Source organism: Pan troglodytes, chromosome X, assembly GCF_028858775.2.
Source record: "Pan troglodytes isolate AG18354 chromosome X, NHGRI_mPanTro3-v2.0_pri, whole genome shotgun sequence".
Taxonomy (NCBI): Eukaryota; Metazoa; Chordata; class Mammalia; order Primates; family Hominidae; genus Pan; species Pan troglodytes.
The window spans coordinates 135,334,862-135,353,939 of record NC_072421.2 but is presented as its reverse complement, the minus strand read 5'-3'; positions in this window follow the sequence as shown (position 1 = coordinate 135,353,939).

Here is a 19,078-nt window from a genome sequence, read left to right as displayed (position 1 = left end):
CTCTCCCATTCGTTCTGATCAGCAAGCCTGAATGTGATAATTACTTAGCATCTTCTTCAACAGCCTTCAGATATATTATTTTGTTTTTCATTATTTTTTACCAACTTGTTTTAAGACCTGTAAATGTAGCTGGGGAATAAAAGAAAGGGAAGGAGGGAGCAGCAACTTCAGCAGTGGCCTGGTGATCTCTCCAGAAGTGTGGATGCAGTTCCTTTTCTTACTTGGGAAACAGATGGTGTTTTATGCTTAACACAATCAGCACCGCCTCTCTATCTGTGCCCCTAACCTTCCCCACCTGTGTGAAACCTAATCAGCGCCTAATGAACATACTTGGAGCTGTCTGGATGGAATTAGTCCCAGTAGGAGCCGGCCTTCAGGTACCCAGCACTCTCTTAAAGCTGTGTAGCTGCAAAAGACAAGAAATCTTTACATCAGGGCTAATTAAATAAAGGTCTGCCTCTGCAAAATACATGTTGTCTCTCCCCACCCCCTCAGAAAGTAGGCAACACTCAGGGTATTACATTGTTTAGCTTCTCCCAACAACTATGGACAAAGGTTTGTATTTTGAATTTCATCCAAAAACATGAGACATCAAATTCCTTTTCAGTCATTCCCACTTGGGTGTGGGCCTCCTTTGTGCAAATGGATGCACACTAATGACCACAACATTTAGGACAAACTTGCCCCCTTCCCATTGACAAAGCTATAATCGGGTCCCAAGGGAACAAAGAGAGGCATTAGTCAAAGTGCTAGCTTAAACACACAGACACATATACACACAGACACACAAACACACACACACACAAACTGTGGCATTATCAAATTATTTTTGACATATTTGGAATTTTATGAAGCACTACAACAAGCTAGAGGCTTCTGGGTAATGTGTGAATCACTAGGAAGAAACCCACCATTTTCTGGTCAAAAGCTGTGCCTTTTGATGACATAACAAGGTCAATAGGTCATGGTAGCTCCATTACCTCACCTTGAGTTGAACCCTTCTGATGACATACCAAAGTATAAATCATCATGGATTAGCCAGAATACCCCTCCCCTCACCCTACCCACATCTCTTTAAAGTTTGTAAGGAATGAGAACCCACAGACTCTGTCCTTACTCTTCATCTCCCTGTGGATTTCACTGAAGGGTCATGCTAGTGCTCCTCACCTCTCCCCCTTGGGATTAGAAGGAGTCTTATGCCTGTCCTAGTTTCATGGAACTAGAAACAATATGAATCCTAGATTGGCTTAGCTCAGTTAGGTCCAAGCAAGCCCCCTGGCTCATTTCCTTGTCCTAGCCTGGACTTCCATCAATCTGTAAACCAGAGGTAAGCAAACTATAGATAGCCCTTGGACCAAATCCTCTTTTTTTTTTTTTTTTTTTGTAAATAAAGTTTTATTAGCATGCAGTCATCCCTATTTGTTTATGTACAGCTTATAACTGCTTTCCCACTACAATAGTGGAGTTGAATAGTTCTGACAGAAATCATATGGCTCATATGGCTTAAAATATTTAGTTATTTAGCCTTTTACAGGAAAAGTTTGCTGGCCTGTGTTCTAAGGCTTTGCATTGCAGAGTTCTAATTGGGCCACACTATTCTTTCTTTGGAGCTAGCTGTGAGAGACAGGACTAGCTGGATTTCCTAGGCCGACTAAGAATCCCGAAGCCTAGCTGGGAAGGTGACTGCATCCACCTTTAAACAACGGGCTTGCAACTTAGCTCACACCCGACCAATCAGAGAGCTCACTAAAATGCTAATTAGGCAAAAACAGGAGGTAAAGAAATAGCCAATCATCTATTGCCTGAGAGCACAGTGGGAGGGACAAGGATCGGGATATAAACCCAGGCATTCGAGCCGGCAACGGCAACCCCCTTTGGGTCCCCTCCCTTTGTATGGGAGCTCTGTTTTCACTCTGTTTCACTCTATTAAATCTTGCAACTGCACTCTTCTGGTCCTTGTTTGTTACGGCTCGAGCTGAGCTTTCGCTCGCAGTCCACCACTGCTGTTTGCCGCCGTCGCAGACCCGCTGCTGACTTCCATCCCTCCAGATCCGGCAGGGTGTCCGCTGTGCTCCTGATCCAGCAAGGCGCCCATTGCCACTCCCGATCGAGCTAAAGGCTTGCCATTGTTCCTGCACGGCTAAGTGCCTGGGTTCATCCTAATCGAGCTGAACACTAGTCACTGGGTTCCACGGTTCTCTTCTGTGACCCACCGCTTCTAATAGAGCTATTAACACTCACTGCATGGCCCAAGATTCCATTCCTTGGAATCTGTGAGGCCAAGAACCCTACGTCAGAGAACACGAGGTTTGCCACCATCTTGGAAGTGGCCCGCCACCATCTTGGAAGTGGCTCGCCACCATCTTGGGAGCTCTGTGAGCAAGGACCCCTGCTGTAACAGTTGTATTCATATTTTGAAGGTCTAGTGGTTTCCTGTCTTTAGCTAAACTTGTCTCAGCATGTATTTACCATCAATTCACCATAGGTGGGTACATAAAAATGAGGCAGTGGCTGTTTCCCATCTTCCTTACCCAGAAATCCCAGAGGGGACTTCAGCTTATGTTTTGTGCCCTTACTCATCCTGCCCTTGTTTTCGAAAAGGTGAGATAGGAGAATCAGAATGCCTCCCTCTCAGATCTGAAAGGCACACCAAAAAACATGAATCACTTCTAGTACAAAGTGCAGGTGATGAAGATGCTTCAGAGGACACAAAACAAATAATATCAAAGGTAGGAGTCCTGTGAGAGAACCTGACACAAAATACACCACTTTGTGTTGGATCTAAAACATCCTCAGAAGCCTCAATATTCCTTTTGGCCACAGCCTTAGCTAACAGAGCTTTAAAGAGAATACCCTGAAAACTGTCCTCAATATCTGTTTATGTCTGTTCCTCAACTGTGGAAAGAAAGGGAAAACACTGTATTACAACTCACAACTTACAACTCACAACTCTTTGAGATTCTTTTTACCATTTTAATTTTTCATGTTGGTTTTGAATTTATTTTAATTTTTTATTTATTCCCATAGTACAGCTGAAAAGGACTGAAGTTAGAGTCAAGTAACTTGCCCAAGTTTTCAACAACTAACAAGTGGTCGAGATGGAATGAAAATATCATTCACCCTGACCCTCCCACCAAATCAGGAGCCATGAAGCCTTGAGCGCTCTTGCTAGTAATAGAGATGAATTTGCCTGAACCATCCATATTCTCAGATCTGTTCCTCTAGTGTCTAACACCAAATGTTATAAGACATTCCTAAAATAGAGAAAAGCGGAGCCATTTTTGCTGGGATCCAGCTTATGGGCTTTTATAAGAACTATCCTGAGCAGAGGCAGAGGAGAGGGCTGCCTGCATATAATGAGCATCTGAGGGATGCCTATCATTGGAAGAGTTCCTCACCCCCACTCTGGCAGACCTTTCTTTAATATTATTCCTCTGGCCTAAAGTATTGTTTCTCCAAAGCATGTTCTGTAAAACATATTAGCCTTCCACTTAGCAAAGAGAGCTGAAGGCAAAGGAGGGAAAGCAATTAGAAGGCTGTTGCTGTGGTCCAGGAGGGATACACCGAGGACCTAAATGGTGGCAGAGGTAACAGAGAGGAGGGGCCAGAATCGAGATATTATGAAAACAGGCAGGACATTGTGACTGTACTGGGCGAGGATGGGCTAGCTACTATAACAAGCAAATTCTGAAGTGCATAATGGCTCAAACTTCTTTGAAGGAGAAGTTTGTTTCTGGCTCACATAACAGCACTGAACACCTGGAGAAACAGGCAGATCAGCCATCCTCCATGGAGGGTATCAGGCTGACAAGTGGCTCTGCAATCTGCAACATGTGAGTTTCCATGTTGTTCTGGGAGCTATCCCCACTCCAGCAAGCAGAACACCCTCTTCTCTGAAGCCACATACCCTTCTGCTAAGAACTCTGTTCAACAGCCATTGTCTCTTCATGTACCACTCTCTAATCTGGTTTCCCACAGTACTCTGGGCACATCTAATTCATAGCAGTTATTATTACTACACTGAAATTGTACATTTCTCTGTCATTCCACTAGAAGGTAAGTTCTTTCACAGTGAACACCATGTCTTGCATTCATCTCTACATAGCTAGTGCCTAGCTTTGTGTGCTAGGTATACAATAAATGCTTGGTAAATGTCAGTTGAAAAAAAATGAGTGAGTGAATGAATGAATGCATGTGTATCTCTTTACGAGCTCTTAAAGCTACACACTACTCATGGCTTCATTATTTTCTCAATATAAAAATATTAGCCTTTCTAGGATCTACATTTATGTTTTATAAACTAGCCCACCACATAAGTCAATTCACAATAAACTGAATTCACAATAAATTGGAAATGAGAGTAATTTTCTACCGATGGCCTTTCCCATCTTCCTGACTACTCAGAATCAAAACTGAAAGGTTTTGACCAATAGAAATACAGATGGGTCCACCAAGCAATCCTGTAGAGGGATTGTAAAGTAAAACCTCCCCTGGATTTGGTTATTATAGCAAGAATAATTGAATAGTTTAAAACATGTCTGCCTTGTGACTTGGCCAGCATTTATATTATAACAATGGAAACTCACAAATGTGTCTAGGGAGTCATTTATGCACTGGAGTGCCATATAAGAAACCCAATTGCATATAATGAAGTGTATAATGCACATAAACTTTTAATGAAGAGTAAAAGCATTGCCAGGCCTCTCCAGGAGCAACCCTTGGCTCATACTCTCCCCTGAGATCCCCTACTGAAGGAAAGGGTTAACCCAGCTGTTCCACTGCTGCAGAAATCGGAGGACCTAGGCCAGCTGCAGATGATACAAAGGTAAGAGATGAGTGAACAAGGCATGGGGCTGAATTGCAGTGGATGGGGTGGGCTCATCTACTGGCCATCATCCAGCCTGATGCCTCCCAGCAAGTAAACCAGGTCAGCAATTGCACACTTCAGGGTGAGCTTGTTATGTCTCAATCGAGTGACAGTGTAGTATTGTGCTTAGGTGTTTGGGTTATTGAGTCAGGCACATCATGATTTGAATCCTAGCCCTCCCAGCTGTGTCACCTTGGACAAGTCACTTAGTTTCTCTGAATCTCAGTCTGTAAAATGAGAACAACAATAGTGCCTACCTCCCATGGTGATTATGAGGATTCAAGGAGATAATGCAAATGGAAGCCCCCAGGCTATACCAAGAGCTCAAGAAATGATAGCTGATGTCATTTTCATTGTTAGAATCCACCCTCTCCCAGGGGAAAGGCTGTAATCCACATACTACTTCTGCTGCTTCCCACTAAATGTATGTTTGGTCTCCAAGGAGACTATGCAGCACAAAAAACACTCCAAGAAAACGCATACCCGTTATTGTTAGTTGGGAGTTAAGCCCCAAATCCTGTGAGCTGGGCTTTAGGACATGAAAATCTGAGAACCCCTCTTCCCTCTTTAGCTGTGAGGACAGGGCAGAGGTGTGCCTGAGAAGCCTCCTTTATGTTTACTGTATCAGCTAGATTTTGCTATGTAACAAACCACCCCAAAATGTAATGGCTAAAAACAGTAACTAAGTAGCTCACTATTCTGTGGGTCAGTGATTTGGACTGGGTTCAGCTGGGTGGTTCTTTTGCTGGTCTTGGCTAGGCTAATCCATGCGTCTGTTATTAACTGCAGTCAATAGCCATGTCTGATGGTTGGCTGGGTGTCAGCTCAAATAACAAAGGGAACTGGTTCATGCATCTCTAATTATCTACACAGCTAGCCTGGGTTTCTTCACATGGCTGCCTGGGATTCTAAGAGCAGCAAGAAAGTAAGCTCCAACACCCAAGTGTTTTTCAAAACTCTACTTGTGTCATGTTTGTTAATGTCCTATTGGCCAAAGCAAGTCACAGGGCTAATTTCAGGAGTGAAGAAATAGAGTCTATCTTTGATGGGAAGATCTGAAATGGCATGGATTACATTTGCTATTGCATGGATTGCGTGCAATTGCAAGGGCAGGGATGCATAAAGGAGAAGAATTCATGGTCATTTTTTAATATGGACCTCGCTGCCCCTCCCCACTTCATTTTTCACCATTATCCCCTTCACTCACTCCACTCCGTACACACAGCATATATGTTCCCATCTTATGACTTTGTACATAGTGTTCCCTCTGCCTAAAAACACTTCCCTCAGATATCCACATGAATGCTTCATCAAAGGTCAGACCCAAGGTGAAGGGGGAATGAGGAGAAAAGCCCAGTCTTTCACAGCTGATTGGTTACAAATTGTATTTGGTACCCCCTGACTAAGGTGTGCTCCCAGAGCTGAGTCTCTCTCTTTTGGTGTGCTTTATTGAGTTTCTTGAATATCTCCAGTGGGAATGCACAACTGCAACTACCATTTCATGGATGAAGTCCATCTCTGGCTGGCCTCTTTTTTAAGCAGCTTTATTGAGATATAATTCACATACTATAAAATTTGCCCACTTAAAGTGTACAATACAATGGTTTTTAGTATATTCACAGATATGGGCAACAATCACCACAATCCATTTTAGAACATTTTCATCATCTGAAAAGAAATACTGAATCCTTTAGCCGTTACAAGACTATTCCCCCACTCCACCTCAGCCCCAAGAAACCAATAATCTACTTTCTGTCTCTGTAAATTTCCCTATTCTGGACTTTCATAGGAATGGAATTATATAATATGTGAGTTTTTTTAAACTCATGTCTTTTGCTTGGCGTAATGTTTTCAAGATTTATCCACGTTGTAGCATTTATCAGTATGTCATTACTTTTTATGGCTAAATGATATTCTATTATATAGATATATCACATTTTAATAATTTATCAGTTAATGGACATTTTGGTTGTTTTCACATTTTGGCTATTACAAATAATGTATGCCTACAAATGTACAAGTTTTCTGTTAACAAATATTTTCAAATCTCTCAGGTAGATAACTTGGGGTAAAATTGCTGAGTTATATGGTACCACTATGTTAAATTTTGGGAGAAGCTGCCAGACTGTTTTCCAAAGCCGTTGCACAATTTTACATGCCCACCAGTGGGGCATGAAAGTTCAATTTTTCCACATTGTCATCAATTATCTTTTTATCGATCTTTTTTATTCTAGCCATTACGATATAAAGTAATGTCTCCTTGTAGTTTTGATTTGCATTTCCCTGATAATTAATGATGTTGAGCATCATTTTATGTGCTTATTTGTCATTTTTATATCTTCCCTGGGGAAATGTCTATTCAGATTGTTTTCCCATTTTCAAATTAGGCTGTCTTTTTTAATTGAGTTGTAAGTGTACTTTATACTTTCTAGATACAAGGCCCTTATTAAATAAATAAATTGCAAATATTTTCTCCCATTCTGTGGATTGTCTTTTACTTTCTTGTTAGTGTCCTTTGAAGCACAAAAGTTTTAAATTTTGATGAAGTTAAATTCATTTATGTTTTCTTTTTGCATGTATGCTTTTGGTATCATATCTAATAATTCATTGCCAAATCCAACATAATGAAGATTTAACCCTATGTTTTCTTCTAAGGGTTTTATTGTAGTTTTCACTCTTGCATTTTGGCCTTTGATACATTTTTGGTTCATTTTTGTATTTGGTGTGAGGCAAGGGTTCAATTTCATTCTTTTGCATGTAGTTATTCAGTTGTCTCAACGCCATTTGTTGAATAGACTACTCTTTCCTCATTGAATGGTCTTGGGATCCTTGTCAAAAATCAGTTACCCATATATGTATGGTGTATTAGTTCATTCTCATGCTGCTATAAGGCTATACCCAAGACCAGGTAATTTTTAAAGGAAAGAGGTTTAATTGACTCACAGTTCTACATAGCTGGGAAGGCCTCAGAGAACTTAAAATCATGGTGGAAGGGGAAGCAAACATGTCCTTCTTCATAAGGTGGCAGGAGAGAGAAGTGCAAAGTGGGGAAAAGCCCCTTATAAAACCATCAGATCTCATGAGAACTCACTCACTATTATGAGAAGAGCATGGAGGGACCACCTCCATGATCTAATCACCTCCCATGAGGGCTCTCCCCCAACACATGCGGATTATAATTTGGATTACAATTCAACATGAGATTTGGGTGGGGCACAGAGCCAAACCATATTATTCTGTCCCTGGACCCTCCCAAATTTCATCTTTCTCACATATCAAAACACAGTTATGCCTTCCCAACAGTTCCCCATAGTCTTAACTCATTTCAGCATTAACCCAAAAGTCCAAGTCCAAAGTCTCATCTAAGAAAAGGCAAGTCCCTTCTGCCTATGAGCCTGTAAAATCAAAAGCAAGTTAGTTCCTTCCTAGGTACAATGGGGGTACAGGCATTGGGTAAGTACACCTGTTCCAAATAGGAGAAGAATGGCCACAACAAAGGGGTGACAGGCCTCATGCAAGTCCAAAATCCAATAGGGCAGTCATCAAACCTTAAAGTTCCAAAAAGATCTCCTTTGACTCCATGTCTCACATCCAGGTCATGCTGATGCAAGAGGTGTACTCCCATGGCCTTGGGCAGCTCTGCCTCTGTGGCTTTGCAGGGTACAGGCCCCATTCTGGCTTTTTTCAGAGCCTGGCATTGAGTGTCTATGGCTTTTCCCAGCACATGATGCAAACTGTAGGTAGATCTACCATTCTGGGGTCTGGAGGATGGTGGCCCTCTTCTCATAGCTCCACTAGGCAGAACCCCAGTGGGTACTCTCTGTGGGGGCTCCAACCCCACATTTTCTTTCTGTACTGCCCTAGCAGAGGTTCTCCATGAGGGCTCCAACCCATAGCAAACTTCTGCCTAGACATCCAGGCATTTCCATACATCCTCTGAAATCTAGGCAGAGGTTCCCCAATCTCAATTCTTGACTTCTGTGCACCCACAGGCCCAACACCATGTGTTAGCCACCAAGGCTTGGGGCTTGCACCTCTGAAGCAATGGCCTGAGCTCTAGCTTGGCCCCTTTTAGCCACAGCTAGAGCTGAAGCAGCTGGGACACAGGGCACCATGTCCCAAGGCTGCATAGAGCAGGGGGGCCCTGGGCCCATCCCAGGAAACCATTTTTCCCTCCTAGGCCTCCAGTCCTGTGATGGGAGGGGCTACCATGAAGGTCTGTGACATGCCCTAGAGATATTTTCCCCATTTTCTTGGTGATTAACATTTGGGTCCTTGTTACTTTTTCAAATTTCTGCAGCCAGCTTGAATTTCTCCCCAGAAAATGGGTTTTTCTTTTCTTTTCTTTTTCTTTTTTTTTTTTTTTTTTTTTTGAGATGGAGTCTCACTCTGTCCCCCAGGCTGGAGTGCAGTGGCGTGATCTTGGCTCACTGCAACCTCTGCTCCTGGGTTCATGCCATTCTCCTGCCTCAGCCTCCTGAGTAGCTGGGACTACAGGTGCCCACTACCATGCCCAGCTAATTTTTTTTTGTATTTTTAGTAGAGACAGGGTTTCACCATGTTAGCCAGGATGGTCTCGATCTCCTGACCTCATGATCTGCCTGCCTCAGCCTCCCAAAGTGCTGAGATTATAGGCGTGAGCCACCACGCCCGGCCCAGGTTTTTCTTTTCTACTGCATCTTTAGGCTGCAATTTTTCCAAACTTTTATGCTCCGCTTCCTTTTGAATGCTTTTTTGCTTAGAAATGTCTTCTGCCAGATACCTTAAATAATCTCTCTTAAGATCAAAGTTCCACAGATCTCTAGGGCAAGGGCAAAATGATGCCAGTCTCTCTGCATAGCAAGAGTGACCTTTACTCCAGTTCCCAACAAGGTCCTCATCTCCATCTGAGACTACCTCAACCTGGACATTATTGTCCATATCACTATCAGCATGTTGGTCAAAGCTATTCAACAAGTCTCTAGGAAGTTCCAAACTTTCCCACATTTTTCTGTCTTCTTCTGAGCCCTTCAAACTGTTCCAACCTCTGGCTGTTACCCAGTTCTAAGGTTGCTTGCACATTTTTGGGTATCTTTATAGCAGCACCCCACTTCTGCAATACCAATTTACTGTATTATTCTGTTCTCATGCTGCTATAAGGACATACCCAAGGATGGGTAATTTATAAAGGAAAAAGATTTGACTCACAGATTTGCATGGCTGGGGATACCTCAGGAAACTTCAATCATGGTGGAAGGGAAAGCCAACACATCCTTTTTCTCAAGGTGGCAGGAGAGAGAAGTGCAGAGTGAAGGTATAAAACCATCAAATCTCGTGAGAACTCACTCACTATCATAAGAACAGCATGGGGGAACCCCCCACAATCTAATCACCCCCCACAATGTCCCTTCCCCAACACGTGGGGATTACAATTTGGATTACAATTCAAGATGAGATTTGGGTGGGACACAGAGACAGACCATATCATACGAGTTTGTTTCTGGCTTTTCAAGTGTCTGCAAAGGGTGATGAAATGGTAATCAATACTGGAAGATAGAAGACAATAGAGAAATGCATTCAAAAGTCTGCATAAAAACCATTTTCAAATTTTAATTTGATATGCAACTACATTATCAAGCAAGTATATGGTAAAAATAGTTTTAGATGTGCAAGTGCAGTATTTATCTTCCATAAAAACTTTCATACTCAAGAAGCTTCTGAAGGATATATTCTATGAAATGAGGGTGCAAACCAAGAAAATAGAAGACATAGGATCCAGGAAAAAAAAAAAAAAACAACCAAATAATACTTGAAGGTAAGTCCCAAGATGTCGGCTATGAAGCAAGCAGTCAGTCCAGATTGGAGCAAAAGATTGGAAGGTTTCAGAGGGACTGCTTCCAGGGAAAAATAAAAATGATAAATTATTATTTTCATTTTCCATGCAACAAATATCTACGGAGAATATATTATGCTTTGGAGCCTGTTAGAGGCACTCAGGCTATAGTTATGAACAAAATTAAGTTTCTGACTTCTTGAAATTTACCTTCTACTGAAACTTAAAGTTTATGTCATCTGACAAGGTATAGAAAACTGTTATAAATCTCTTTACAGAACTTTTGAACTATGTTAGAAGACTTCATCACATGTAAAACAAAACTGCCGGGCTCGGTGGCTCATGCCTGTAATCCCAGCACTTTGGGAGGCCGAGGCAGGCGGATCACGAGGTCAGGAGATTGAGACCATCCTGGCTAACACGGTGAAACCTCGTCTCTACTAAAAATACAAAAAAATTAGCCAGGCATGGTGGCGGGCGCCTGTAGTCACAGCTACTCTGGAGGCTGAGGCAGGAGAATGGCGTGAACCCAGGAGGCGGAGCTTGCAGTGAGCCGAAATAGCACCACTGCACTCCAGCCTGGGCGACAGAGCTAGACTCCGTCTCAAAAAAAAAAAAAGAAAAAAGTAACACAAAAGTTAGTTAATAAGTAACTCTAGGAATAAAAGCAAATTGAAAAAGAAAGTAAATGTATTCATAGTTCACTAATTGGCTCAATATTGAATTATACTGCATAAACACAGTAGTAAATGTATAATACATATTTCCATAAAAAAGTAAGACATACTGGAAGGATGTGGGATGCAATAGAGAAGAGTATGTATGTGAGCTAAACTCCAGATTTGACATAATAATACTCAATAGACAATGTCTAAACTTGATCCAATAACCGTGTGTGTGTGTGTGTGTGTGTGTGTGTGTGTGTGTGTGTTTTGAACATTTTGGAAAATAGACATAAATATCAGAGGAAAGAGTTACAGATTTGAAAGAGTTTGCCACTAGGGAATGAAGTTGATCAGGGTAGGTCAAGGAACTGTTTTTTATTAAAGGACTTTTAGCATTTTGGACTTAAAAAAACTTACTGTACAGATTTTGTTTTTAAAATACATATATTTTTAAAAATAGTGGAATATATCTATTTATTAGGGTTTCTTCCTAGAGCTATGCAGGGGTTATTATGAGTGTTGATTTTGCCAAAGGAAGCATTTTGCCATCAGGCTCCAAGTGCTTCAGCTTTTGGACTCTTGGACTTACACCAGGGATTTTCCAGGAGCTCTCGGGCATTCGGCCACAGACTGAAAGCTGCACTGTCCGCTTCCCTACTTTTGAGGTTTTGGGACCCAGACTGGCTTCCTGGCTGCTCAGCTTGCAGACGGCCTATTATGGGACTTCACCTTGTGAACATGTGAGTCAGTTCTCCTAATAAACTCCCTTTCATATATACACCTATACTACTAGTTTTGTCTCTTTAGAGAACCCTGACTAATACAGAGACCTAGGCTGTTAAAAGTACTAACACTAAGGTGACCTATGGTAGCGAGTCTTATAGAGCCAAGCCTCTCCACTAATTCTCAAGCAAACTTCTAAAAACTGTATTTTGCACAGTTGGAAAATGAGTTTCTTCCTCCTTTTCTTCACCAAGAAATGCTTTTCATCCCTTTTATAAATACTGGCTTGATACCTACCATGGGCCAGACACTGTTCAAGGGCTATAAAGATCTGTGACATTAATAGGGATTGGACGTAGAGAACAGAGGGCTAAACAAATAATATGGCACATGGAATGCTAGAGATACGCACAGGTGATTATGGGAGCACAGAAGAGAGGTGCCTAAATCTAGCCTGGGTATAGAGGAGGAAATGCTGGTGGTCTGCCAAGGTTTTGTGGAGATGTGAGACTGAGCAGAATCTTTGGGAATAAGCAGGAATTAGCCAGGAGAGGTAAGAAAGGGCATAGCAGGGGGGTGGCACATGGCATCCCTGGTAGAGGCAATAGTGCAAGTATGAAGGTCAAATTTTAATATGATACAAAAATCACTATAACCATTCAATTTTGTTAAATGGATTTTCAATTAATATATGTTTCTGATAAATGTGTTATTATAAAGATAAAACAGCCTTTTGTGTCAAATTTGAGGATTACAGACATGCTCTAAGAGAAAAGTAAAAATTATTCTGATTGCCCTCACTGTGAGGGAACCGCCATTATTATTTTGCAAACTGTTTTCTTCCACATAAGTTATGGTAATTTTCTCAAATCATTAAATAATCTTTTAGGTCATGATTGTTTGTCTCTGCATAGTATTCCATTGGATTTACTTAAGTGAGCCCCTATTGGCATTTGTTTACATTATTTACACTTGTACGCAAATATAAATCCTGCTGTACCTAGTATCCTTTCATAGATATCATGACATAGAGATTAAGAGTAAAGGCTGCTTGGGTTTAGATTCTGGCTCTGTCACTTATAAGCTCTGTAAATCTTTGGCTAATTACTTAGCTTCCATGTGCTTCCGTGTTCCCATATATAAAATAGAGATAAAATAGTAGCAATCTCAGAAAGTTGAGAGAATTAAATGAGTTAATGCTAGTAAAATTCTTACACAAAGCCTAATACCAAGTAAGCACTTGTAATATTTGCTATTATTGTTAAATTTATGCCTCTCTGATCATTTACTGAGGGTAAAATCTTGCAGGTAGAATGGCAGGGTTAAGGAGTACGTCTATTTTTAATATGCTTAATGCTTGTTTTCAAATTTCTCGGCAGAAGGGGTATACCAATTTACTGTCCTACCAGTGGTGCACGACAGTGCCTTTTGTCTGAAACTCTCTTCCCACTTTTCCTTCTCCATCTCCATCCAAACACTTATGAAACAAAGCCTGTGTCTAATTCACCAGCACTTATTACTTAATGCAGTGCCTGATAGGTAATAATTGCTGCAAAAATATTTCTAGAATTAAGAAAAATATGCCAACTTGGTATTTTTGTTTTAAAAGAGTGACTTATTTTAAAGCATATACTTTCTCCAAGTTTATTATTTGCCTCCTAATTTTGTTTATGGAATTATTTTTTAAATTTCAACTTTTAGATTTAGGGGGTACAATGTGAAGTGTGTTACATGGGTATATTACATGAGGCTGAAGTTTGGGGTATGATTGATCTTGACACACAGGTAGTGAGCATACTAACCAATAGGTAGATTTTAAGCCCTTGCTCCCCTCCCTTCCACCTCTAGTAGGCCCCAGTTTCTATTGTTGCCATCTCTATGTCCATGAGTATTGTTTAGCTCCTGGTCATAAGTGAAAACATGAGGTATTTGGTTTTCTGTTCCTGTATTAATTCTCTTAACATGATGGCCTCCAGCTGCATCCATGTTGCTGCAAAGGACATGATTTCATTCTTTTTATGGCTGCATAGTATTCCATGGTGTATATGTGCCACATTTTGTTTATCCAATCCACAATTGATTAATACCTGGGTTGATTCCATGTCTTTGATATTGTGAACAGTGCTGCGATGAACATGTGAGTAAATGTGTCTTTTTGGTAGAATGATTTATTTTCCCTTGTGTATGTAACCAGTAGTGGGATTGCTGGGTCAAATGGTAGTTCTATTTTTAGTTCTTTGAAAAATTTCTGAACGGCTTTCCACTGTGGCTGAATGAATTTACATTCCCACCAACAGTGTATAAATGTTTTCCTTTTCTCTGCAGCCTCACCAACATCTGTTATTTTTTGACTTTTTAATAATAGCCTTTCTGACTGGTGTGAGATGGTATCTCATTGTAGTTTTTATTTGCATTTCTCTGATGATTAGAGAGGCTGAGCATTCTCTAATATGTTTCTTGGTCATTTGCATGTCTTCTTTTGAGAAGTGTCTGTTAATGTCCTTTGCTCACTTCTTAATGGTGTTATCTGTTTTCTGTTTGCTGAATTAAGTTTCTTATAGATTCTGTGTATTACACCTTTGTCAGATGCACAGTTTGCAAACATTTTCTCACATTCTCTAGGCTGTCTGTTTACTCATTGATAGTTTCCTTACTTTAATTAGGACTCACTTGTCAATTTTTGGTTTTGTTGCCATTGCTTTTGAAGACTTAGTCATAAATTCTTTGCCAAGGCTGATGTACAAAATGATATTTCCTAGGTTTTCTTCCAGAATTTTTATAGTTTTGGGTCTTACATTAAAGTATTTAGTCCATCCTGAGTTAATTTTTGTATATGGTGTAAGGAAGGGGTCCAGTTTTATTCTTTTACATATGGCTAGCCGCAGCATCATTTATTGAATAGGGATATATCATTATTTTAATTTGCAATTCTCTGAGTAATAATGAGACAGAACATAATTTTCTCATGTTTCTTGGCAATTTCGTTTGTGTGTGTGTGTGTGTGTGAATTGTCTGCTCATATCATTTGTTTATGCTTCCAATAAGGTGTTTATCCTCTTTTGATTTTAAGTATTTTCTGTGTATTATATAGTCTTTTTCATATATGATGTAATTCTATCTTTGCTTTTGTTATTTGTCTGTTAATTTTGTTTATGGCATTGTTTTGACATGCAGAGTATTTTAATATTATATAGACAAATCATTTAATCTTTATAGTTTTGTCTTTGCTACTATGCCTAGAATGCCTTCTTTCCTCCAAGATGGTATTTTCTCCTAGGTTTTATGGCTTCAGTGTTTACATTTAACTTTTTAATACATCTGGAATTAATGTTGGCTCAATTTAATCACAAGGATCTAATAATTGTCGCAGCATTTTCCTTTCCCCCATGGATTTGAAATATCATCTTTACCATATACTAAATTTATATGTACTTCCGGAACAGTTTCTGTGCTTTCTTTCCTGATCTGTTAATATTGCCAGTCTATTCCTATGCTAGTATAATATTGTTTTAATTATTGTTGCTTTAAGAAAGATTTAAGTATTTGGCAGGGCAAGTTCTTCTTCATTACTCATTTTTTTTTTCTTGAGATGGAGTCTCGCTCTGTTGCCCAGGCTAGAGTGCAGTGGTGCGATTTTGGCTCACTGCAACCTCCACCACCCAGGTTCAAGCAATTCTCTGCCTCAGCCTCCCGAGTAGCTGGGATTACAGGTGCCCGCCACCATGCCCGGCTAATTTTTGTATTTTTAGTAGAGACGAGGTTTCACCGTCTTGGCCAGGCTGGTCTTGAGCTCCTGACCTCATGATCCACCTGCCTCGGCCTCCCAAAGTGCTGGGATTACAGGCATGAGCCACCGTGCCCGGCCTACTCATTTTGTTTTCAAAAATATCTTGGGTATTAAATAAATAAGTAATTATGTATATATCTTCAGAGATTCACAATTCCCCAAAATACGTTTCATTATTTTTTTCAAAATAATGCAGATATTTTTATAGATGGTGGTCCTAGAAGGCTGCTATACTTGAGGCATATTTTTTTTTCTCTCTAGGAAAACATTTCCGGCCCCTTATTCTGCAGTATATTGCAGATTTTAAGCTAGCAGTTACCTTCAAGATTGTCTAGTCCAGCTACCTTATTTCACAAATGAGACACTGAAACTTCAGCAGTCAGGCAGCTAGTTAAAGGCAGGGCTAGGGAGGGAATGAATGGTCCCTGATTCTTCATTCTGGAACACTAGCACAAAAAAGATAGTAATGAATAGTTATCATATCATCTCATGCAGTAACATCCATGAGAACAGTTAACATGTACCTTTGACACAAAATTCTCTTGATATTTGCTTTTTTTCTCTCTTCTCTTCCCCACACCCCAATTTAAATATCTAAACAAACCTCTTTCTGCTTCCATCATAGACTTTATAAATATAAATGTTGTATGTAGTACATAGTATTTTACAGAAAACTACAATAAGATAAATTTAGACTATGGTTTGAGCATATAATTATAGCCTGCCATGAGACAAAGAGAGTTAAAAATACAAAGCTAAGCCCACAGCAAATAAATATTGTATAAGACACTCACTACTTTATGGAAATTCAAAAGAATTTGCAAAATCTCTTTTTGAAGCATTTCACTCAAATTTGTAGTGCAGACTCATCAAATTGAGCTATGCTTTTGGATATTCTCAGACTTTACCTATTAAAGTAAGTGTCAGTAAGTAAGGAGGTTAGATTGCAGGACTTTGGGAATAGATATGTAGCCTAAATATTTAGCTTTCTTGGCCTAAATCATCTCTGACCAGCAAAGACCAAAAATTAGCTCCACCTCAAATGTACATGTTGGCCTTTTGAGAAATGTTTGGATTGTAACATTTACTACTCTGAGCCCAAGTCATATGGTCAGACTCTAACAACCTGCAGGCTCAGAAATAAAGATGTTTGATGGAAGTTCCTGCCAAGAAGTCAATATTGAATAGGCAGAGATCATGCAAAGTTGAGAAGTAATTATGTAGCCAGGATTTAAATTGAGGTAGAAGATTTGAAAGAGGATGGGGACCTATGATTCTATTCCTGTTTGAAAAGATCTGATACATAAGTGCACATCAGCATTCAAGAATGTTTTACATCTCTCACAAGGGGAACTGTTTATAGTAATGGTTGAGGGAGACCCCTGCCAATCTTGGAAAAGAAATTGCCTTAATGGAAGAAAGTCATGCACCACTGAATTCCTACTATTGGGTTATATTAAAACGTTATGCCCCTCATTCTCATCAGTAAATAATTGAACTCCCTTTGGGTGTGTGCCATGCCACAAAGCATGATGAAAGCTTATGGATTTGGGGCTAGGCTCCAGGATGCATTGGAAAGAAGTTAGGCAAAGTGAGTTTTACTTCCAGTTCAGCCACTATGTGTCTGAGCAAATTACTTTCCCGCCTTGGGCCTCAATTTCCCCAAATGTTATGCTTCCTGAGTCAGGGACACCCCTGAGAACCTGATGAATGTTATGGATTGCTTCAGAGAAATGCATACACATACATACACCACTGCCTCAAAACACACACCAGGTTCAGAATCTCTGATTGATGTGATAGCCAGATCTCTTTCTAGTCTACGAGAACCTCTGCTCAAAAAGCTACATTTACAAAGAAATTATAGGTGGGAAGTCATAAAAAATGAGGTTGGTCTTGAGTTCACAAAAGTGAAAAATATTCTCTTAGTAGTTACATTTTTAATGATAGGCTTTTCCACATTGTGTGTATGTACACATGCATGCATGTGCATGTGCAAAGTGGCAAATGACCAATATGAAGTACTTAGCAACCACTCACTAAAACCACCACTATCCTCTCATTTTAGGTAACTTTGGTAGTTGGTCTTTACTTGGAAAGAAGGTAAATAAATGACTTAAGTCCAATTGTGAGATTCCTATGGTGCATCACTTTTGAAATATCCTGTTTTTGCCAGTATTACATAGATATACATTTGTTAATGAGGGATACAATATATCTGCTGTTGAATTATATTTAGTTTGGGAAGTCTCTAGGTTTCTTGTTTCTTCATTAGTTTATCCATTTTGAAATATGGTAATTGGTAGGAAAGCTGAAATACGTCTAGATTTTTAGGGGCCTGAGATAAGACTAGGGTTTTAATCCTGCTTCTAACTCTCAGTTTCCACCTATCACACAGTTGCCTCTATTTTCAGCCACAAATTTTCTTACATAATGTCTTCCTGAAAATTTAGGTGACAGTCCAATATGCAGAAGTCAAACAATTGATTTGGATGCTCTAAGTGTGGTTCTGTTCTTGGAAAGCTAAAATATACTTATTTGATAATTATATTTTGCTTTTCACACATAATCTTCAATGTTTAATATGGCTAGAATTTTCCACATATTTCTAAATTGAATTTTAAATTCATCAAGTGAACCTGCAGTTGGTCAATGTAAGCCTAATAAATATCACAAGGAAGTTAAATATTTGTTACTTTGGGCATGATCTTTGTCACAATTAGGTTATGTTTATGGGACTCATTTCTAGTTACAGTCATTTTTATAAAATAATAGAACAAAATGCAATAACACATTCGAATGATTGCAAAAGCACTGATGGCTGTACAAAGATGGTGAATCACCTAAAAATGGATAAAGTCTAACACAGGAAAGTCCAAAAGCACATTTAAGTTGTAGTGAAATCTACAACATCAGGCTCCAAAGGAAGCATTCAGCACAGGAGAAAGATGGAGGCCAGAAGACTTAGCCAGTCTAGTCCTTCTGTGTTCCTCTGCCTGCCTTTATTTTAGCCACGCTGGCAGCTGATTAGATGGCGTCCACCCAGATTGAAGGTGGGTCTGCTTCTCCCAGTCCACTGACTCAAATGGTAATATCCTTTGGCGACACCCTCACAGACACACCCAGGAACAGCATCCTTCAATCCAATCAAGTTAACACTTGTTAACTTGATTACAAGTTAATCAGTATTAAGCATCACAATCTCCAATGCCTAAGGGCAACCC